Source organism: Pinus tabuliformis, chromosome 1_1 (assembly GCF_031772625.1).
Source record: "Pinus tabuliformis cultivar Carrire ecotype Pingquan chromosome 1_1, CPIR1, whole genome shotgun sequence".
Classification (NCBI taxonomy): domain Eukaryota; kingdom Viridiplantae; phylum Streptophyta; class Pinopsida; order Pinales; family Pinaceae; genus Pinus; species Pinus tabuliformis.
In genome coordinates, this window is record NC_142297.1 from 988149093 (window position 1) to 988172456 (window position 23364).

Consider the following 23364-nt stretch of genomic DNA (forward strand, 5'->3'; position numbering starts at 1 on the left):
ACAATATCTTCCTTTGTCACATCCTTTATAATTTCATATGCTAATCGTCACATGTGAAAATTTTCCTCTCTCTCGATAGATTGCTCTAGCTCCTACCCTAGGACAAGGGATTCATCCAACATAAATCTCATGAAGACTAAAGGTTTTCCATTATAGAGATACTCTTGAGAGAGGATTCTAGGGAACAACATAAAATATGTTTATATGTTTTCAAATACATGCATATTCATAAGGAATTACTCCCATTTTCTCTCAAATAAATCCTATCTTTCAGTATTCATTATGCATCATGGTTGTATGGAGGAAATTTAGTCCTTACATTAGAATATAATCTCGACGCCATGGACAAAACATTTGTCGCCTAGATGGGATCTATAAATTATAAACTCCTAATACACAAATACTTCTATGAAATGTATAATAATAATGCTAAGCAACTATATATCACATTTAATGTTGTCCGATAGAATTTAAGAATTAATTCAATGAGAAAAACCTAGTCATTCAGTCTATAGGCCATTTTCTTATGGATTACCTCATGATGTCTCCATGATTAAGGTGAAAGTTTCATGTTGAGAAAGAGAAAATATTAAAGGTTTCTATGCATTGTTTGATTCACAGGTGAATACAACATGATTATTCAATATTACTTTGGGAAGAGAGATGAAAACAATTGTTATTTCATATAATCGTATATCCATGCTACAACCATAAACACATTTTACAGTATAGTTTCCATTTCAATGCTATATGGAGTTAGAACCTCCCATTGGGGGTGATGAATGTTATCACCAAAAAAGTGATCACCTGGAAATAATTTACTAGGTTGACTGAAATATGGCATGTAGTATGCTTCTGACATATTGAAACCCAATTTCCCATTAGAAAATAGCTTAAGGAACCACTTTTACTAAGCTATTTTCATTTAATTAATTCACGGACATGATGATAACATATAAATTCATTAATTTCATGTTAATATCATATTTTTTACAATAGTGACTAGAAATTTCATTAAATCGGGGCCTAGAATGAAGCAGAAAACCTGAGAATTGTTTTCTCTCAGTATAAAGGAAGAATATCTTCTAGAAAGATCCTATATATTTTTAAAAATTACTATAGCTGTTGGGACTCAGAAATGTCATATGTTCATCCACCTTTTTCCTTACATTTCATCATCCCATTAACCTGTTATCATATCACTTTCCTACATACACTTGGGTTTCACCTTCTTATTTTCCATTTTATTCATTTTTGTATTATAAGTGAATTTATGATTAATTATTAGAAAATGTACATATTTTTATATATATCTCAAGAATATGTGAGTTTTGTGATGTAGGAAATATGTGAAGAATTAATATCTCCTCCACCATATCAAGGAGATAATTATGCAAGCCTTTTTCTACGGAGAAAATCATGGAGGCATATCAAGAAAATCATGGAGGCATATCTTATCCTAAGGAGAATATCATGGAGGCATATCGAGAAAATCATGGAGGCATATCTTATCCTAAGGAGAAAATCATGAAGACATATCTTATCCAAGATATGAGAGAGATTTGTGGGATCATGTTTGAGAGATTTGTGCGATGATATCTTGTAATAATGGGAAACTAGCTGAGAGTGCTTGAGAGAATATTTGATATGTAATTATGGAAAGGTTATCTTCCTCATGTATATAAGAGAGTGCTCTCTCTTCATTGGAATGAATAATAAATAATAGAGAATGGAGATTAACTTTGATTCTTTCTTTGTAATTTAGTTATTGTAATATAATTTGACATAGTTTTATTGTCATGAGATCATATCTGTTGTTTTCCATTCACTTCTTCACATGTTGTATTTATTTTCCTTTATGCAATTTCATGCTTTCCTAGTTAGTGTTCCAATGCTTTAATTTGATTTCAGTAATTTAGATTAGATTAGATTAGATTAGTTCCACTTCAGTCCTTCATATATAGTGCATGTGTCTCGTAAGTCTACGGACCTCGGATTGATAAATTAAATGGTTGGGTAAGTACTACAACGGAATTAAACTAACATAGTTTCACCCAACATTTTGGCGCCGTTGCCGGGGAGGCACGATGGATTGAAGTTTAGTTTGATTTTTTATGCAAGTGTGTTTAGACATGTTCCTAACTCCGAGGTGTTAAAGCGATAAGATGTGGGGAACAGCCTACGCATCGCATTCGAGATACCATAATGGGCTCGACCTCTTATGGATCAGGGCATGTAGGGTGTGTTTACATTTATGCAAGTGTGAATTTCAATTTCTGCAGGTGTGTTTGATTTTCGCAACTCTGAAGAATGTGTGATGAATTCATGATTCATGGTTATAATTGAAGAATTCAATTACTCAATTAATGAGTAGTCCTTGTAAGAGGGTTTAATTGAGTATTGAATTCAAGATTATTTCTGTGGTCCTTTTGTTTTTAATTCAATTTTTAGTGTGCTGATTTTTATTTGCTTTTCTCTTTCAACATGGTTTTATAATGAGTGTTAGCTTGGAACTACTCACTCAGATCCTTGCAGAAGTTGGAATCTCCTCTTCCGTGGAAAAGGAGATCTGGACAAAAATTGAAAGTTCAACTACTCCCCAAGAAATAAATGAAGATTCAACATCTGAAGAATCCTGCGTATCTGATGGCGAACAACCATTCAAACAAGAGATCGAGGAAGAAAAGCAGCAGATCGGAGAAGAAGAACAGGAGTTACAACATGATTTGAGTGAGAGAAACTGTGCATATCAAAGCTTCATCGAACAATGGTTCCAGGTAAGTACTAGATTAGACTCATTTTTTAATTTTTTAGTTAATGTGCAGTTACAACAACTAGACATATCCACTCTCGAATATTGTCATTTTTCATTTGACAAATTGCTACTGAATCTATTGTTGTCACTACTACGCGAATGGCTTCATTGGAAGTTTAACTACACGTAGCTAATTTGTAAATTCTAATTAGTATAGAGTAGGTAGGCTTTTAGATTTAGCTTTTGCTTTCATTTTTAGTTCTGCTTTTACCTAGAATAAGTATGCTCGCCTCCTGTGTCTTTGTACGATCTCGAGGATCAGAAAATAGGTTTCAGTTTTGCTTAGAATAAGTATGCTCTCCTCCTCCGTCTTTGTACGATCTTGAGGATCAGAAAATAGGGATGATTTAGGCGACCAATTTCAGGAATAAATAAATGTTTGCACTATGCTTGATCAAAACATCTTTCAATATGCAAATCATTATGTCCATTTGTAAAAACATTAAGTTTAGTTTTTTTTTTAAACTTCAGTTATTCATTAAATTAAAAAATAAAAAAATAAAAAATAAAAAAAATAAAAAAATAAAATAAAATTGTTTTTGTAATGCATCCCCGAAGAGGACAGCGCACTTAACCCTAGTGGTGATTTAACCCACCCCACTCAAATCCACACAATAATTTCCAGTTCGATCTACTCACCCCCGAATAATCTGTCCACACATTTGTGTTGTTCTACACTTAAGCGCACTATAGGTGTTCCATTATTGTGCAACTGCGGGAACAAACTGGCATTTCAGATTAAATCCCGGACCATTTAACATGCAAGAGCATATGATCATAACAATTTTTTATTTTATTTTTGCTTCTGTTGGAAGTAGTGGGGTCTACGGCTTGAATTCTTTACCTTCATATGGCTCACTCCATCACCACCCACACCAATTGATTTTTATTGCCACAAGCTTCACGAAATCACACCAGTCTCAACACGTGATTTTAAAATGGATTTTTTGCACAAACCAGGATGAATTAGCAAAAACTGAGACATGGGTTTTCTCCGGAATGGGGGTAATTAGGTGACTTGTGAGAAATTTCCTGAAATTTGCAGTGGTTTAGGAGAAAATTGGGTTTCTTTTGAACCGAATTTGATAGATTACGCCAAAATCCGATTTTCTTTGTGGCCAGATCTGATTTTCGTGGTTTATTGACATATTCCTTCAACCGGTTCACAATTGTCTCTGTTGGATTCTCTGCCACTCCATGAAACTTTGTGAATCCTGTCACATGGGTTTTAGTCCCGGGCGGCCCCTCTAATCCCATTTTCTCACTTCTGGATGTCCGAAGCACAATTCACCGGCCCCGAATCCCAATTTCCGCTGCCCATGTCGTCATGGCAGTCAACAATGTGAATGCTGCCAATTCTGTCAAAAACGCTATCATTTAGGAAATTGGCACTGCTCAAATGGATGTTCTAGAGCTAGTCGAAAATCAAATCTTCGAATCTTCCTTTGAACATTTTAATAAATAACGCAAGAATTATGGCATGTCCCTTTCAGCTTTCTCAGGATGGCATCGAACTACAGTTTGCTACACAGCAGAAGAACCCAATTACCCGGCTTTACAATCTAACAGATAGAAACCAAATGAAGCCAGCGTCTCCATATTGTTAAAACATAAAAAATAAAAAAAACAGTAAAATAATGGAATTTTCAGGATGGGTAGTAGCCGAGGATCTGGTTGGGCTCATCGTAAGCTAGATCCTCTTCTCGTAATTCTCAAAAGGGGTGCAGAACCAAAGAACTAGCCCTGTCTTCAACTGTGGGCATTACCTTGGGTATTTTTCCCAATTGCGGTACAACAGTGATACTATGTGGGATTGCTGCTGATTTGCTTGGATCCAATATTCACACACCCACCCCGATGCTTGCCAACTTTGTTGCCATACCCATAGAACTGAGTTTGGTGGTGCCTTTCTTGCGTCTTGGTGAAGTCATTACTGGCGGGGATCATTTGATGTTCTTCTTCATGTTTCTCACGTGATGCTTGGCTGGCTGGTTGCAGTGCCCTTCATCTTGGTTGTACTGTATTTTGTTTTTATTCCCTGCTTTAAGTTCTTGGTTCTTAAATTTAGTTCTCATTCACCAAGTCCAAAGAATACACATCGCCCTCACCTAGAACCCAAGCCCAAGATGCCAGGGATCCAATCGCGGGGGTTTCCAGTTAAGTGCATGAATCTTGTGGCAATGGAAACCTTCTCGGCCATAATTGGCGAGATCTGATCTGCCGTGGAAACTTGTTCGATCTCATGGTGAGATCGCGCCTTCATTGCATGGCTTCGAGTACAGTACTCTTTAAATTGACGCCTTGCAAGCTTTTATCAAGAGGTTTTCGGGTTTCAGAAAACTGATATTACCAATTTCGGGTTCGAGGTTGCATGGCTTAGTACTGTTCCACCCTCGTTTTCATTGCACATTCCAAACTCAAATCTACGTGAAATCCCACACAGCGCAGGCCCTGATGTTAAAAAGGATCCTGCACTTCTTACGCGCAGCCAAACTCTTATGGGCAACCAAATCCAAACTCTCTAGCACATTCAGAGGCTACCAGAATGTTCGGTGAAAATAAGCAGGAATATAACAGAAGGGTTCGTGAAATTGTGGCGCAGAGCTGGACAACACACTAAGTCATTTTGTTTGTTAGGAAAGGTTTGTAATATTGTTGAGAGCAATTGATGGACTTATATCAATGAAACTTGACCTATCTCAATACTATGAATCAAGTGATTGGTTCCAAGTTTAGTCTTAAATGCCTAAAGACTTGGTGTATGTCTGTTTTTATGTGCTGGCTTTTTGTTATTTGTCAAAGTCACAACCATGCCTATGCCTATTCATAGTGTTTATACAAGGATGATAGCTATGAACTTGAGAGTGAAGGGCAGCGTTTTTCATAGCCCATGTAATCTTCCCACTATATTTTGTTTGTTATGTATATAGTTGGCAAACTTAAAAAAAATTAAAAAAAATTAAAAAAAAAACTTGTCACACTCACTACTTGTTCCCTAACAAATACAACGCTTTTTCAAATGTTTTCAATCAACTTTCCTACACATCAATAAAAACATTTTGAAAAAGTGTTGTGCAATCAATGAGTAAATTGCATGAGGACATGCAATAATTTTAGTTGGGGGGAAATAAAAGTATGTTGGACTTTTTGTGAATTTGTGGGCAAAAGTAGGATGCATATACTAACAAATGAAATGAGATTGGTGTTATGTGTAGGACAACGAGAAGCTTATGCAGAAAGCTCAACATTATGATGCGACACCTTTTTCATCCACAATTAGAGTTATTTTGGAAAATAATTAAAAAAAAAATGGACATTTTGTAAATGCGCTAATTTGTTTTTGAGTCACTTCATACAGGAATGATCGATGGAGATGGCACATGAAGATGACAATTTTTATGCAGGAATGGTGCTAAGTTTTTCAGAGTATGCAAAGTGATTCTTCGAAATCACAATGAAACATGCATCATTGGACGCTTGAAGGAACAAATTCTTCACTACACATACCATGACATTTTCCACTACACACCTTTCGCGTCATGATTACTTCCCTTTTTCCTTCCACATACCTAGACCATCCTTGTGTTGCAGCCCATCTTCCATTTTCTTATCTTTCATGACTTCGTGCACACCTATTTTTCTGAATCGCATACATCCATTTATCCTTTTCAGTTTAGTTTTGCCTTCTAGTTTTCCTTTTGAATAAAACTCATTCCCTTTCCATGATCACATTACCTTGATTTCCTAGCCATGCTGATCCACACTGCTTGTCCGTGAGTTCTTTCCATTTATAGTCCTACCAAATCTTTTTGTACAAACTCGCGTTGACTGATGTGGGATTCCTTAAGGCCCACCTTTCAACAAGTCTTGCCCCATCGACATCAGCACCTTATCTGGGAAATAGAATACAGTTCATTTTGAGTACCTAGAGGCTTGCATGCCTTAATGGCAAGCTCTCTTGCTGGCGATCATGGGAATACATCAATGTCCCTTGATCATCAGATCTTGCAAGTGGCTCGACCTCGACACATCTCGCAAGATGTACTCTGGTACCTTAGCACTCATTGACATCAATGGTGAGTTGCCTCGCATTGGTTAACGGCATACATCAATGGCCGATAATCCAATGATTTCTATTCATGCTCGACATCGACACATTCATTCGCATGTTTAGAATTGTACCATCGGGTTTGTAGCAGGTGAAGACTATACACTTTTTCATGACTCCCTCAGCAGTTACAACAGCATGCATTCTGATCTATGAGAGTACCACAGTACCACTTTCAGCTTTTATCTTTTCCATGATTCAGCATCAGCAGTTCAGATTCCTTCATTCTCCAGGATCCAGTTACATCAGTCACATTTTCCCAATCCAGCAGCAGCAGCAACAACAGCTACATTCCTATTGCATACTTCATCATTCTTGGGTAAGTAGAGGTATGTTGTTTTCTAATCTTTAATCATGCAATTCCTTATATGCTAACTTGAATATTTTGGAAAATTCCCTCACCATGCTACATTTCCATTCATGCGCCATGTTAAGTTGCATGCAGACATGCACCAAATTTAGTTAAGGGGGGGAGAACTACATTCACTACATATTCACTTCCATGATTCCATTTCTTCACCACTATCACTCCATTTACCATTCACCAACATTTATTTTCCAATGATACTTTGTTGCACTTTGTTTCATACGCAATATTGGCATGCTTGATTAATATTACAAAAAGGGCTTTCTTATGCACATTATGATTTCCAGTGAATGTTTACATTATTGAAGAAAAGAGAACAGAAAATGAAATGAATGTTGTTAACACAAGAACCAACATTCTTTGTATTCATGGTTGTCACACAAGAACCAACCATATTCATGGTTGTCACACAAGAACCAACCATAAGAAAATGTAAATTGTTACCAATGTCTCTCACATATCCTGGAAACATTTAAGACATCATCATGTAAAGCCAAAGTTCAATATGCCAAATGTTCTTAAAAGATACCCATGCATGGTTGCATGAGGACATGCAACAAGTTCAGTTGGGGAGGATGTTGGGACTTAGAAATGTCATATGTTCATCCACCTTTTTCCTTACATTTCATCATCCCATTAACCTGTTATCATATCACTTTCCTACATACACTTGGGTTTCACCTTCTTATTTTCCATTTTATTCATTTTTGTATTATAAGTGAATTTATGATTAATTATTAGAAAATGTACATATTTTTATATATATCTCAAGAATATGTGAGTTTTGTGATGTAGGAAATATGTGAAGAATTAATATCTCCTCCACCATATCAAGGAGATAATTATGCAAGCCTTTTTCTACGGAGAAAATCATGGAGGCATATCGAGAATATCATGGAGGCATATCTTATCCTAAGGAGAAGATCATGGAGGCATATCGAGAAAATCATGGAGGCATATCTTATCCTAAGGAGAAAATCATGAAGACATATCTTATCCAAGATATGAGAGAGATTTGTGGGATCATGTTTGAGAGATTTGTGCGATGATATCTTGTAATAATGGGAAACTAGTTGAGAGTGCTTGAGAGAATATTTGATATGTAATTATGGAAAGGTTATCTTCTTCATGTATATAAGAGAGTGCTCTCTCTTCATTGGAATGAATAATAAATAATAGAGAATGGAGATTAACTTTGATTCTTTCTTTGTAATTTAGTTATTGTAATATAATTTGACATAGTTTTATTGTCATGAGCTCATATCTGTTGTTTGCCATTCACTTCTTCACATGTTGTATTTATTTTCCTTTATGCAATTTCATGCTTTCCTAGTTAGTGTTCCAATGCTTTAATTTGATTTCAGTAATTTAGATTAGATTAGATTAGATTAGTTCCACTTCAGTCCTGCATATATAGTGCATGTGTCTCGTAAGTCTACGGACCTCGGATTGATAAATTAAATGGTTGGGTAAGTACTACAAGAGAATTAAACTAACATAGTTTCACCCAACAATAGCCCTGTTATATGTTTCATACATTTTGTAGAAATTAATGCAGTTGTAATCTCTAAGAAAATTTACAACATAATTGAATACATTTGGAAAATCTAGACATAGATGAATTGAGTGGGATCGATAGACATCTTATCTTAGTTTCATTATATGGCACTTCTTGTTGTGATTTTGTTTTATTCAGTATTCCTTTGTAGTTGCATGTCATCAAGCTGGTGGTGGATTCAAAATATTTCTTCTTCAAATGGGTTTTTTACTGGAACTTCTGGAATTCTTCTGTGAGGAGAAAAATAGATGTTCAGTGTTGCCTTACTAGTTTTTGTAGCTCGTTATGCACATCAATATTTCCTATGGGAGGATGGATATAGAGAGGGAAATGGATAGGACACCCTAAAGTACCCTAAATCAGGATTATTTTGATACTTCATGCAATGTTGGGTCACTATTTGGATTGAGGACACCCACACTAAGATTATCATATCTACAAAGAGGAAAGGAGAGTGGAAAATGATATCTTCACACATGTTGATGAATGAGTGATAATATCTCTAAAGGAAAATTCTTTAGAGTCTAATATAGGGAGCAATATTGAAAATGAATCAAGAGTGTTCCCTTCTACATATGAAAAGGAGAGAATAGGTATGGAGAATATTTAGGTGCATGGGAAAGGTAAACTTATAAGGTAGGAATATATGTTGTAGATGTGTAACACCTCACCCCCACATTTATCCACTTTAACCTTATCACCATGGTAAACATGAGATGTCAGTTACTATGTATGACATGGTTTCCAAGATGCACCTATGTAAGATGGTGTCCACATGTCTAGAACTGACTACAAACACCCAGTGACACATGATCTCATTGTTATCCATGTAACTTCACCCAAGGCTATTTTCTTTTAGTTTTTTCTCCTTAAATTTAACACAACTTTGTATTTTTGGTATTTCTTGGGGTCCTAAACTTATGAGGCCATTTTATGAGCCTAAAGGACATTTTCAGGCAAAACAAGGAGACCAAAATATTGCCAAAACGTGTGTTATTGCTTCCCTTTTTGGCCTCACCATGGAGATCTTCGAAACAAGGTATTATGATAGCAAAACTAAGATCATATTCCAAATTTATGACTTAGGGAAGTTGGCAGTCTAAATTATTCATTTATACAAACACTTTGTATACATAGTACTTGTAGGTCATGGATGCATAGTTTTTTCACCATTTCCATTAGTTCATCAAATATTAATTAAGAAGGTTTGCTTCCCACTTGCACTAATTTTAATAAAACATAGATTAGCACATGTATTCATATAAATCAACAATAAGTCATAAAGCCATGAATTAGATCTAGATCAAGCGCACATCATATAATAAAAATTATACCATGCATGTAACCAACATTTAACCATAATGAAGCCATGAAAAATAAGTCATAAAATCAACATAATAATCAAGACATGTGCTTATTAATCACAATAAGGAAGTGTCTCATATTAACATATGAAAATACAAACAAAGTAAGGGACTTCCACGTACCACCCAACCATAGATTGGGCTGAACCAAATATCTCTTTCAACCAATAACCCCTGTGCGATATTATAAACATGAATGTGGGATTGTATGGGTTAAACGAAAATAGAACCAACCAAGGATTCTAGAGGCCAATCCACCTCAACCCTCAACCATAATGATTTCACCTAAATTGGTCCACAGATAACTAATGCCAATAAAAGCTTGGATGCCTCCAGCTTTCTTCAGCATATCCATAGGAATTTTCGTCTCTCCACCCATCTATCAATAGTTCCCGGAGAAAGCTCATATCCACCCTCGAGCCTTTGGATGTTTCATAAGACCACCTCAGTAGGATCCAAAGTCTATTGGCCATCCAAAGATTAAAGTAAAATAAATAACCCACTACACCATGGTTATCCAAAAAATGATAAGACAAGGATGAAACCACTATCAATTGAGGAAAATCCCATACTAGTTATAGCAAAGAAACAAAATAATCAAATGCAAATGCAATCCATCCAAATCACAACAAGGGAATCACATATGCAACCTATTATCTACAATATCCACCTATTATAGTTTCTCTTCCAACCTTCTTCTTTACTTCCCACAAATTTCCTTACTTGATTCTCTCCTATTCGAAGTGAATGTTAGAATGCTCCAAGAATTATGCAAGTGTGTGAGAGTATTCGAATGTGTAAAGAGTGTGGAAGAAGAGAGCTAGAATGATTTCTCCCCAATTTTATTTCTTTTCCTTTTCCTTTTCTTCAATTTTATTCATTTTCCCTTGAATGCATATTTGTATCTATTCACCTTCTAATTCTCCCATTTTCCTTTATGTCCTTAATTAATTTCCATTTATTGCCTCTTTGCCTTTTCCAATTTCCATAGCCATTAATAAACCACAAGTCATTCCCACTATAATTTTTTCCCACCATTCAACTTTTAATACATGTCCCATGGCCTTGGTATTATTTAATTTACATGGAAAATCAACGTGGGGTTGTTACAAGATGCCCGAAATTGGCCACCAAAAGAGAGATAACACGTATTGCAAAAGATAACATGAAATCCTGAGCATATATATCTGCAACTAAAAATTTTAGGTGGTCAACCTTTTCAAATCTAAGTCTTCTTGGTTCCTATGTGACAGAGAGAATTATATCATGAATAGAGTTATTTAGATCCAATGTTGCATAAACAAAGCATGAGCTCACTAACCCTTCTGCAATCCTCTAAAAGGAATATTTCTAGGCTTATTAGATTAAGGCACATTAATAGAGGAATGACAGCCGGCTTCCCACCAAATTACATGGATATCATCACTTCGTACCACTGTAGTTTCTTGCACCCTTTCTTTCCTATTTAGTTGGAGCTTTCCTTCCATGAATTCTACACAAAAATCTGAACTCTCCCACACGCGAAGAAGTGGCATCATATTTAATAGCCCTACATTAGAATTTCATGTAATAAATTTAATAAAGGTAAAATAAGACCAAGGTCATTGGATACTTATTCCATGCTGCATGTTGGGAAAAATATCCTTGTGGGCATCACTTGTTGTGTTTATGGCCAAGGGAAATTGGAAAAGGCTTTCAAAATGTAAAGAGGCATTAATTGGCATATTTTTTTATGAAAATAAAGGAAATTAGGAGAAAAGGGAGGTGAAAGGTCATAGGTTGCATGTGAGGAGGAAGTTGAAGAAAAATAGAGGAAAACTGAAGAAATTACAAGCATCAATAATAAAAATACATTCTATCATATGTTGGTAGCCTTTTGTCAGCTTAGTCTTGTAGTTAGTGTCAGAGATGAGAAGAGAACCAAGAGGAGAAGGAAAAGCAAGCAAGCAAAGGAAGGACAAGGAAATAAAAGAAGTGTAAGGAAGGAAAATGAACTAAGGATAAAGTAAGGAAAGGACGGATGAGGAAACTTTAGTAGGAATACTTGTAGGTAACATATTGCATGTAGTATTTCCTAGTTTTTATTGGAATGCATGGGATATGCATGTATGTACCTTTGTTTATTTTCTATCTGTGGCATGGATTTTTCCAGGTTTTGACAGTTATTTTATCCTTTCCTTTCCATTACCTGATATCAATGGTGTGATGGGATTCTTTCTTGGTTGAGCTTCTATTTTCCAGAAGTTTTTGGATCTAGGTGAAGTGGTGTCAGGGAAATCCCAAGGGTTGGGGTTGGAGATAGTTTTTGCTGGGAATCCCTCAATAGGTGGGTGGAGACAGAAAAATTCCTCTTGTGATGGCAATGGAGTTCTAAGGCATCAAATCTCAATTTGGTTTTGTGATCTCGGGACCGGTTTAGGTGAGATCACGACATGGTGAGGGTGGAGGTGGTTTAGAATTTAGATTCCCTTGGTTGTTTATGCATTGGTTTCTCCCATGAGATCCCACATTCATGCTTGGCATATGGCATGGGTGTGATTGGATGAAAGAAATATTTTGTTTAGCCCAATCTATGGGTGGGTGATATGTGGAAGTCCCTAAATTATTTGGCTTTTTCATATGATTAATAAGAGTTATGTTCCTCTTGATTTTGATGAGTAAATGTAGATGTTATTATGTGGTTTTAATTGTTATTCCATCATCGTTATTTATCTATCTATATGATGGTTATAAGGATGGTTAATTAACAAATCTAATTATGGCTCTTAACACATTTCCATTAATGAATGTCTCGTTAACGAATGCATGACCTAATTGGTGTTATGATAGTTATTGTGAGAAGGCATTGTTCCTTCTTCTTTAGCCTAAGATAGGTTTTAAGATCCTTATGTTTAGTTATGCATTCATGACCTATAGGTTATATGTTTATGATACGTTTGACAGAATCTCAGTCTCGGTTAGGAGGAGTTAGGTCAAGTCCTGATTTAATATTTAATTTATAAGCTTTTCTACTCTGCCATTCTTCATTTTTCGCAGTTCCATCGAGTTTTGGGCAAAGGCCTAAGTCCTGGAGCTGAAAATGTGGCTCATAATTTAGGGTCATTAGTATAGACTTAACTAGAAATGTCCGCAGTTGCATGGAGGTAAGATTATCATTGCGATTGGAGGGCTAGAGTCACTTGCATGCCTTGACAAGGGAGTGGCTTGGGCTCTAGATCAATGTAACAGAGAGTTATGTCAGAGGTTGGACACCTGGAGGTGTTGGGTTGCTCCTGTAGGTCCTGTAGCAAGTGACGGAAGTTAGTAGGCTCTTATGTTTTTGAATCCATTTATTTAAGTTCATATAGGAGGATGAGTCTTATCATAATGACATTAAGCTATTGTTTACCGCAAGTAAACCATTACAAATGGGTAAATGTGGGAGGAGGATATTATAGGGTGGTATCAAAGAAGGTTACGCTCTCTTTGGGTAAAGTCTGATGTTTTCATGGTTATGGTTGTCATGCATGGGGTTATGGTGTATAGTTGATATGGTAATGCATGATGTTTTTATATTGATATGATTATGATTATATAAGTATCATGTTAATGTGGACTGATCTTGTAGATGAGATAAACCTCCCATGAACATCAATGAGGTATGGATTTTATCTCACATGTCCTACTTATAGGAAGAAGAGAATCAATGATGAGGAGAAAAATATGGGACTACAGTTCTCCTGACTCTCCCTACATATAATTTGGGGAACAAGGAGGAGAGAATTCTCTTGGTATAGGAGATACATTGAGGAGTTTCAGGGTAGAGATCAGAAGTTTCAAAGAGGACAATGACAGATTGGTTGAGGCTGAGGAAAGACTCTTAAGGGATCAAGGGAAGTAGGTAGCGGTCAATGCAGTAATTCTTCATATTTTTTTCAGATTTGTAGAGATAAGGACGGTTTCAATGTAGTCAAGAGCAGGAAGAGAAAACTAATGGATCCTATGGTAGCAGGTCTCAGTCCGAATATAGGTTGGATAAAGGGGATACAATTAGAGGTAGCAGATCACTAGATACACCTGATAGGAGGAATCATATATATGCGAATCATTATAGTTCATCACTCAGAAGACATAATCACAGTCATCACCATAATTATTCTTATAGGAGGGGTGAGTACTTGCTCGAGGAGTTCAAGAAAGGCACGCAGCCTACATTCGATGGAGAGATGAAGAAGTCAGAAGATGGAGAGGCATGTTTGATTGGGATGAAGAAACTATTTATATTGCATATTCATTCATCAAACATGAAAACCAATATAGCCACCTTCGGTCTCAAAAAGAATGCATATATTTGGTGGGAATATGTGAATAATGTCAAGGGAATTCGGGAAGAAGAGTTGATTTGGGATGAGTTTCAGAAACTCTTCAAGAAGAATCACTTGTTAGAGAGGTACTATGATGATATATCTAAGGAATTTTATGAGTTTCATATGGGTTGTATGATAGATGATGAGTATACTAGCAGGTTCCTAGATTTGTTGAGGTATGCGCCTTACCTCAAGGATGAGAAGGCTAAGATTCAAAGAATCATTAGTGGGTTTCCATCAACATTTATAGACCGGATTGAGTTTGATGAGCTTAGATAATTAGAGGAAGCCATCATGAAGCTAAAGGATTGTTATGGGAAGTCAAAGTACAAAGCTGAGCCTATGTGTGACTTGAAAGGAAATGAGAAAACTAAAGGGAAGTGGCCACCAAATCGGGGAAGACCTCACGATGTAGGTGAGAAAGAAAATGTGTTTCCTTACAAGAATTTCATTGCATTTGAGAAGGGACATGGGTCACAACCTAGAGAGAAGATGAAAAAAGGAGATGGTAGGGGAACCTTGTTGTGTTAGATATGTGGAAAATATCATTCCAAGAAGGATTTTCCATTGTACCATGAAAGAAAAGGGAAGAAATTTGAATGGACAGAGGAATGTGCAATAAGTTTTGAGCATTTGAAGTAGTTGTCAACAAATGCTCTAGTTATTAAGATTACAGATTCAGATACAGAGTTTGTGGTCTGTACAAATTCCTGCAAGAGAGGAATTGCTGGAGTCTTCACTCAAAAGGGACATGTGTTATGCTATGACTCTAGGAAACTGAATGAGTACAAGTAGAACTATGTGACTCATGATCTTGAGTTGGTAGATATTATACATAATTGAAGATGTGGAGACATTATCTTCATGGAAGGAGGCTTGTATTGATGACCAATTATAGTGGATTGAGGTAGCTATTTGACCAGCTAAATCTGAATGCCAGACAATCTTCACAGTTGGCCGACATCAGTGAGTTTGAATTTGAGATAAAGTACATCAAGGGTAAGGATAACAGGGATGTAGACGCTATTAGTAGGAGAGTGAAAATGAACCATGTTGCCACAATGAGCTCATATGGGACGAATTTGTGGGATCCCATCTTACAAGTAGGACAACAGGATGCTAGGTACATGGAACTTAGGCATAGGTCACAACATCAGGGTACAAGTGATCAAGATGTGGACTATCATCTCATGATAAATGGCTTGGTGAGATTCAGGGATAAGATCTAGGAGCCATATGACAGTGGAATCAAGAAGCTTATCGTGAGGGAGTTTCATGTCAACCCATATTCAGGTCACCCAAGATACAAGAAGACGTTGAAAATAGTGAATATTTTCTACTATTGGTTGAATCTAAAGAAGTAAGTGGCAGATTTTGTGGCTAGATGTTTAGACTCTCAGTAGGTGAAGGCATAGGGTAAGCATCTAGGTGGATTGTTTCATCCTATCCTGATTTTGGAACATAAATGGGAGGTCATTTCCATGGACTTCATTACAGGTCTTCCGATGACATCGAGGCAACATTATTCTGTCATGGTTGTGATTAAAAACATAAGTAAGGTAGCTCACATCATTCTAGTGAAGACTACTTATTTAGCTAGTGATGTGGCACAAGCCTTCATTATGAAGATCATAATATTTGTTCCGAAGAATATTGTGTCAGACAGGGATGCTAATTTGACTTCCAAGTTTTGGAAGGAGTTGTTTGCAGGTTTTGGGACAATGTTGCCCTTTAGTACATCTTACCATATGCAGACATATGGATGTATAGAGAGGGTCAAAAGGATTCTGGAGGAAATTCTCAGTATGTATATGATGCATCAGTAGAGGAGATGGGAGAAGTACCTTCCATTGCTTGAGTTCACTTACAAGAACAGTTATTAGGAGTCATGGAGGGTGAGTTTGTTTGAGGCACTATATGGGTAGAGTTGTAATACTCCCATCAAATGGAGTGATATAGTGAACAAGGTTTTGATAGGACCCAACATGTGTGCATACATGGAACAAGAAATTCAGGTTCTAAAGAAGAATCTCAAGGTAGCACAAGATAGAAAAAAGAGATATGCAGACAACCACAGGGAATTTAAGGAGTTTCAGGTTGGGGAGAATGTGTATTTGTGCCTCAAGTAGAATAACGGATCCTTGAGTATTGGATCATGTGCCAATTTAGCACCGAGGTATTCTGGGCCTTTCAAAATCCTTAAGAGTATTGGACGAATGGCCTACAAAATTGCATGACCTCCTTCAATGAATGTCCATGCTGTTTTCTATGTTTCATTACTTAAAATATATGTAAAGGATGTTTATCATGTTATTAATTGGTTTGTATTGCAGGTGGATCTAGAAGGAGAATTCCAGTCAGAACCTTAGTTCATCTTGTAGCGGAAATAACTCATGCCCCTGAACAAAGCAATCGAGGAAGTAAAAGTGTAGTGGAAGAACTTTGGGCCCGATAACGCTACCTAGGAGATCAATGATAAAATGTGGGCTATGTATCCTTCATTGTTTTCTAGTGGAGGAAAATGTGTTTTTCATATTTGTACATATTTATGTATGGTTTTTATTGTAAATACTGCAATGATTTGTGTTATAACTCTCCAATAACTGATATTGTTGTCATATTTTTCATGATGGTTTTTCTTTTGAGTAGGTTTTTTATTGTAAATACTACAACAAGGAGGGTTATAAATCTCCATGGTATGTATGTTCTGGTTATCAACAATTTTTTTGGTTGTATGTGTCATTGAACATTGAGGATGGTGTTCCACTAAATGGGAGGGGTCTGCAATAGGGTTGGGTTAAAATTTCATGTAATAAAGGAAATAAAGGGAAAATAACACCAAGGTCATGGGACACTTCTTCCAAGCTGAATGTTGGGAAAAATATCCTAGTGGGAATCACTTGTTGTGTTTATGGCTAAGGGAAATTGGCAAAGGCAATGAAAAAGGCTTTGAAAAGTCAAAGAAGCATTAATTGGAATATTTTTTTATGAAAATAAAGGAAATTAGGAGAAAGGGGAGGTGAAAGGTCAGAAGTTGCATGTGAGGAGGAAATTTAAGGAAAATACAGGAAAAATGAAGAAATTAGAGATATCAATAATAAAAAGACATAAGGGCATCAATTAGTAGCATTTTTTCAATTCAGTTTTGGAGTTGGTCTCAAAGAGGAGAAGAAAACCAACAGGAGAAGGAGAAGAAAGAAAGAAAAGGAAGGACAAGGAAAATAAAGGAAGGATAAGGAAGGATAAGGAAGAAAGGATCAATCAAGGAAAGGTTGGATCAAGTAACTTCAAGAAGAATACTTGTGACTAATAGATTGCATGTAGGATTTCCTAGCTATTTTTTGCATGCATGGAATATGCATGTATCTAATTTGGTTTCTTCGTTGTTGGTGTGATGGATTTTGTTGGTTTTTTATAGTGGTTTTAGCCTTTCCTTTCCACATCTGGATAACCATGGTGTGAATGGATTATTTCTCAGTTGGGATTTGGATTACTGGAAGTTTTTTGGATCTTGGTGAGGTGGTCTCAGAAAACCCCAAGGGTTATGGGTGGAGATGATTTTCTCTGATAAGCCCACAATAGGTGGGTGGAAAGAGGAAAATTTTTTCGGGGATAGAGAAGGAATTCTTAGGCATCCAAACTCAGGTTTGTTTTGTGATCTTTGGACCAATTTAGGTGAGATCATAGTATGGTGAAGGTGAAGGTGGTTCAACCTCTGGATTCCCTTAGTTTTTTATGGATTGATTTATCCCATGATATCCCACATTCATGCTTGCAATATGGCACGGGGGTGATTGGCTGAAAGAAATATTTTGTTTAGCCTGATCTATGGTCGAGTGGTACGTGAAAGTCCTTGACTTGGTTTGATTTTGCATATGGTTAAAAAGATCTAAGTTCCTCTTGATTTTTATAACTAAATTTCCTTATTATTGTGTGGCTTTAATGGATATTCCATCATTGCTATTTACCTCGTTATATGTTGGTTATAACTTTGGTTATTTGACAAATCTAGGTATGGCTCTTAACACATTTCCATTAATGAACGTCTTGTTAATGAATTCATTTCCTAATTGGTGTTATGATAACTATTGTGAGAAGGCATTGTTCCTTATTGTTTACCCTCATATAAGTTTTCATATCCTTATGTCCAATTATGCATTCATGACATCTAGGTTGTATGTTTACCATATGTTTGACGAAATGTCAGTCTCAGTTGGGAGGAGTCAGGTCATGTCTCAGTTCAACTTTTATTTTATAAGATTTTTTCTATGGTATTGTTCATTTCTGGAAGCTTCATTGAGTTCTAGGTAGAAGCCTAAGTCCTTTCCCTAAAAACGTGGCTCATAATGTTAGGTTGCTGGCATAAAACTGATTAGAAAAGTCCATAGTCACATGGAGGTAGGCTTAGCAGTGAAACTAGTGGCTACATTCACTTTCATTCCTTGACAAGGGAGTGGTTGGGGCTTTAGATCGGTGAAAAAGAGAGTTATCTTAGGGGTTGGACACTTGGAGGGGTTGGTTTGCTCTTGTAGCTCTTGTAGCACCTAAGGGAAGTTAGCAAGGTCTTAAGTTGTGAGCTCCATTTCCTTAAGGTCATAGGAGGTTGATTCTTATCATAGTGACCCTCGGCTCATGTTTAACATGGGTTGAGTAAACGGGTAAATGTGGGAGGATGTTGTATCTCTTCTCCTTCTAATTCTCCTATTTTCCTTTATCTCCCTAATTAATTTCCATTTATTGCCTCTTCGCCTTTGTCAATTTCGATAGCCATTAATATACCACAAGTGATTCCCATTATAATTTTTTCCCACCATTCAACTTAGAATACATGTCCCATGACCTTGATATTATTTTATTTACATGGAAAGTAAACCCAGGGTTGTTACAAGATGCCTGAAATCGGCCACCAGCAGAAAGATGGCACATATTGAAAAAGAAAACATGAAATACTGAGCATATGTACCCACAATTAAAACTTCTAGGTGGTCAACCTTTCCAAATATTAATGTTCTTGTCTCCTGTGTGACAAATAAAATTATATTGTGCATAATGTTATCTAGATCCAATACTCCTTGTTCCAGAAACAAAGCACGAGCTCGCTAGCCCTTTTGTAAACCTATGAAAGGAATATTTCCAAAATGATTAGAGTGAGATAAATCAGTGGAGGAATGAAGGCGAACTTCCCACCAACTTACATAGATATCATCCCTTTGTACCCTTGCTGCTTCGCGAACCCTTTCTTTCATATCTAATTGGATATTTCCTTCCATGAGTTCTAGATGAAACTTTGAACTTTCCCTTGCTTCAAGAAATGGCTTAATCCAAAGCATTGTCTAGAGTCCATCAAATTGATTGCACATTCATAAGGTATAAAAAATATAAGGCATGGATCGATCCTCTCCACTTGTGATAAGGAATGATACCCATGGAATGTTTCCAATGATCTCCCACCTCACTTTCATTGATTCCATCTCTATGCCAACCCTGTATGCCATATTTATTTGAGACAAAAAAGCTCAATGACAGCACCGTTGGTAGGTATTTCTTATGAATTTTATAAATACTTATATCTTTAATCCACATAGGATGGTAAGACCTATAATTGATATGTGTTATTATCATGGGATAGGTTGCAATCCCGACATTCCATGGATTTCATAGTGCCCCGCTTCAAGCAGGAAAGTTTTTGGGCCTTGTACTTATTATATTATCTTTCATCTAACTTCCTAAGTTTCTATAACAATTCCTTGTTCTTTTTTACTTATATTCATATTATTTTCTCAATATGAAATATATTTTGGTAAAAATATATTTCTTCGTATAATTATGCCTTAATGAGATAAACCAAATATGTTTCTTTATAATTGATTTATTGATTTGTTGGAAGAGATCATGTTAAAAACATGAGTTGTGAACATCTATGGAGAATGGTCAGACTAAAAGAGTTCGTGGCTAATTAGTCTTTCCTAAGTGAAGAATAAGTTATAAGACAAAATTATTGGTTTCTTCATTGAAGATAGAAGAGTTGACCTAATTTACAAAGAAAGTTCTAAGAATATTTGATTGTGAGGAATGTTCCTTATTCTACAATTTTTTTGATATAACTCTCATATTTTTAATATTGAAAGAACGAAAATTACCTTTGGTGTTCATTGTAATTTTTGTAAAAAGAGATCTAAGGATAAAGATTTTGACTGTAATAATTCCTCTAAAGGATTATAATTGAAAGGGTTTTTATTTCATTTTATCATTATCAATCACTTCTTAATATGAATTTCTTGTAGAGGCTATCTGACTCTAGGAAATTTAGGCTTGGTCCTTGGATGTAGCATTGTCTTCTTTGTGTAAAGTAAATTAGATTAGATCTTTGTTGTTTCCTCTTTCTAAATAGATATTTTTTGATATACTGTCATTAAATTTTTCGTTTATGTTTTTGATAACAATAGAATTCATGACATTATCTTGTTTTGTTGTCTCCTCAATAGATGATAGTTGTTACTTCAATTTCTCATTGTTTTTTTTGGAGCCTTTCCGTTAAATTAGATATTCTTTTATAAATGATTAGATAGATGATAAGTTTAAGTATTGAAATTACTCATGATTTTTCTTAGTTAGAACATTTCCTGATAGTTATCTATGCATTTGAATTTCCTCTTCATAATGATATTTGTTTTTGATAAATATAAAATGATCTATTGATAACAAAGAATAATTGTTGCAAAGGAAATATTTATATTTTAGGTTAACTAATATGGCACCAGAATTATCTCTTGATAGTCTCTTACATATATTTTCCAAACTGCCTTGAGATAGAAAGACAGATCGCTCGCTTGATATATCAATGTTCAATACTTATTTTTTTTTAAGCAATAAATAGTCCCGACATTTTGGTGCCATTGTCGAGGAGGCTGTCAAGAGAATGTTACTAGACTAATCACTGGTTGTAGTTGAATACCTGATTCCAAGGGGATTTTATATTAATGACAGAAAGTAAGAAGCTAGGAATGCACCCTCAAATAAAAATGTGGTGGTGTTTGCCTCAACCAAGAATTTTAGGTCATTTAGAGTGCATGACCAAGAGTGTAAATAGAGAGAAAAGAAATAAATAAATAAATTCAAAAGTACATCTTGTGAGTAACATAAATCAAGGTCCAATTATGCTTTCTAGATCAAGCTTCATAGATGGCGTCGTATGGAAAGTAGAGTCTTAAGCTTTAGTAGGACCTCGACTAGAAGGATTATTAGTGTGGAAGAATCTCCTACTGTAGCTGAGGGTGAGATTCATCAATGAATCTTGGGGTTAGTAATAAAAGAAGAAAGGAGATTTAAATCTCCATTAACCTCACATCCTGACATTCAAAGTAAGAGTGAGGGGCACTCTTGACACATAAGAGAAGGAGGGAGTGAAACCAATATTCCTAAACAAGATCCTCCTATAACACTGATATGAAGACAAGGACATGTGATTCCTGACTTAGGTAGTATTTTAGGGCTTAAACAAAATCCATTTCCTCAACATTATGATGGACTAGTTCAATTAGTGCCTATTGAATTTGAAATCCTAGATGGATATTAGCGAATATCTGAGAAAATGACAGGATAAGTAAACATATTAGCCACATATACTTCCATAACATAATTTCGTACTATTGATCCATAAGGAAATACACCTATGAATGATATACCACTTCTAGTTCTTCCAAAAATTCTTAGGATGACCTCTGAATACCATAATGCATTCATGTTTCAGTTTGATGTTTTGTGTTGAGGATACAATTACACCATTGATCCAAAAAATTTGAAATTGTTCCCATCGACATTGAAGGGAGTAGGATTATGATGATTCATTGGATTAGGAGGAGGTAGCATTAATTCTTAGGATCAGATGGAGGAAGCCTATCTTATAAATACTAGGACTATTGCCAATCTAGGGATTTAAAGGAATAAATATTTCAGATGAATGATAAAGAGGATGAGACTTTAGAAGAGTATATAGAACAATTTCAATACAACCACCAAAGGTCAGCATACTCTACCCTTCCTAAGGAATTATTAAAAATTACCCTTATTAGTGGAATGAAAGATGAATGGTTATAAATACTCAATTTAATGGGGTAATGAGATTTTTCTAAGGAAGAATATGATGATATTATTAAATTGTGTATCGGGTTCTCCCAAGGAGGTCCATGTAATAAGCATGGACCATGGGATCCTGTGAGAAGTACCAATAATACTAAGTCTGGTGGAGGAGTTACTTGAGAATAAAGCAATAATTTATTAGAAAATTTCAAGAATGATATCCTAAGTAATTTGACCACGTATTTGGATGTTTTATAGGAAAGACAAAAATTGGCAGACATAGAACAAACATTGGAAATATTTTTCCCCAACTGTCATTAGAAACACACAGACAAGGAATGTCCACTAGATGTGATTGAATTTTGTGTTCTTTGTGCAAAGGAGGTTACAATTGATCACTAACCATCCTTTTTGAGATTAAACATTGTCTATAATGAGGCTAAGGAAGAACTTGAATCAACATACTTTGTAGCCCATTGACAGTAATAGAAATCTTGTCCCTGAGGTATGACATTGGACTCTCCTACATTATTTTCTGGTTAATATAATCAAAAAAAGTATCTTGAAGCAACGTGGCAGAATCAACAATATCCCAGAGCATTATGATGGTCAACAATACCTAAAACCATGAGGGTCAAATCAACCGTACCCTCAGTCTACATGGAAAAAGCAATAGTACTTTGGACCGCCTTGGAAAAATAAGAAATACCCTTCCGAATGGACGAAT

General features: G+C 35.8%; 1 pseudogene; it reads left to right on the forward strand.

Moving 5' to 3' along the window:
* Positions 1-4466: 4466 nt before the first annotated feature.
* LOC149217855 (uncharacterized) lies at positions 4467-5031 on the forward strand (annotated as a pseudogene).
* The last annotated feature ends 18333 nt before the right edge of the window (positions 5032-23364 follow it).